The sequence below is a fragment of the Colobus angolensis genome, unplaced genomic scaffold (assembly GCF_000951035.1).
Source record: "Colobus angolensis palliatus isolate OR3802 unplaced genomic scaffold, Cang.pa_1.0 Scaffold35, whole genome shotgun sequence".
NCBI lineage: Eukaryota > Metazoa > Chordata > Mammalia > Primates > Cercopithecidae > Colobus > Colobus angolensis.
In genome coordinates this window covers 6,941,332-6,943,088 of record NW_012116821.1, presented here as the reverse complement: position 1 = coordinate 6,943,088, position 1,757 = coordinate 6,941,332, and the positions used below count along the sequence as shown (strand labels likewise).

General features: G+C 45.4%; 1 protein-coding gene across 1 annotated transcript in view; it reads right to left on the bottom strand.

The window, feature by feature from the left end:
* Positions 1-1,757, bottom strand: part of PPIL6 (peptidylprolyl isomerase (cyclophilin)-like 6) — a 53,936-nt gene that overhangs the window by 41,242 nt on the left and 10,937 nt on the right. The gene's annotated exons all lie outside the window — the stretch shown is intronic.

Sequence of the window (1,757 nt, the reverse complement as noted above, 5' to 3'; positions counted from 1 at the left end):
ATGGCGTGAACCCGGGAGGCGGAGCTTGCAGTGAGCTGAGATCCAGCCACTGCACTCCAGCCTGGGCGACAGAGCGAGACTCTGTCTCAAAAAAGAAAAAACAGAACAGTGTAACTAAAAAATAGGAGGCATAATATATTAAATTTCAGAGGCTCAGGAGGATAAAGAGGATATATTGGAAATTGTGGTTGACTTAGGAAATGGACTTACAGTCCATTCAGACACCACTAAACTTCCCCGTGCATCAAGATATTATCTTTATGAGGTAGTCCAGAATAGATAATTCTGAAAACGCCAATAAAAGAGTTCAAATGAATGCAACACAAGGTAATGTCCCAGTCACCTAGCAGCCAAACAGGCAAGCATATTTATCTACCACATGGTTCTAACTGGAGGTAAACAAATCCCTGGGTTTTATTCAGCAAGAAAAGTCCACTCTCTATGTGAAAAAATCTAAGGATTGTCTCTTGAATTCTTCATGACTATCCTTTATCCTCACTGCCACGAATTATTTCTGGCTTTCATTATGTCTAACCCATGCTGCTATCCAATCCCCTGCTCCCAAGCTCTCCCCTACTCCAGGCTGCATCTGCACAGACCTAAACATTTCTCCAGAAAAGCAAAGAGGATTACGTCATACTCTTTATGGAAAGTTCTGTTTCCATAAAGTTCTGTTTCCTTCTGGATAAAATCTAACTCCTTCGTTCAGATGGACAATAAATCATAATCCAGCCTCAAATTTTCTTTAGGATCTATTGGATTTTTTTTCCTAATTAAAATCTGAGTACCCTTCCTATCTGGGGAACTCCTCACAGGGTCCCACCACCTTCACTAGACCCTAAAGGGGCCAGATTCTCCCTCTCCCCATGCTGAGAGCACCAGGGTTTGGGAATATGACCTAGGCTTGCCAGCTAGGTGCTCCTGCCTGGGCTTAGGTCTCCAGGGAGTGATGAAAAGACACTGAGGCATCGAATAGTTAATCTTGTTGAAGGTGGCGGTGTGAACAAAGGCCAGCAGTGCCATGGCAGTTCCCTGGCAGCACATCCCTGCAGTGTGACTCTGGCCATGTCTTCCTGCTGCCAGGCCTTGTTGGTTCCCACCTGTTTTCCAAAGCTGTTGTCCAGCTTTCCTGTCAATTGTGAGATAATAGCATCCTTTCAATACACACCTTTTCACCTTCAATCAGTCAGAGGAGTCTGGTAATGCTGGCACCAAGAATCTTGACTGAAATTCATCTTCCTAGCTTCATTCCCCACAAATTCTTGCCTCCTTGCTGTCCCCCTGCCATTCCCAGGGCATGTACTGCTAGACTCCTGACCCTTTGGGAATTTACTGTTTGAATATTAAATGCCTCTCCACACCCCAGAGTTTCCAGTATTTTCAAAGTGCACTGTTTATTCAATCAAACATGCACTGAGCACCTATTATGTTTCAGGTCTGTTTGAGCAGTGGTTCAACAAGGACGAATGAGACAAGGCCTTTGCCTTTGCACAGCTCAGATCTTAGCACTGGCTCACTGTGGGCACAGGCCGCCATGGGCATGAAATGATTTTCTGCACAGTGCAGTTGTTGCTACCAGAAGGTTTCTGAGCAGAATTGCAAAGTCCCTCCACCCCTATTGCCATCACTTCCTGATAGCTATCTCTCACCCCTGGACCTCAAGCTTCATGACTATCCTCTGCCACTGGAAACCTCCCCACTGGCCCAGCCTGTCTGGGCTTGCTCTTGCCAACTATGTGTTCATGCTTTTTTTTTTT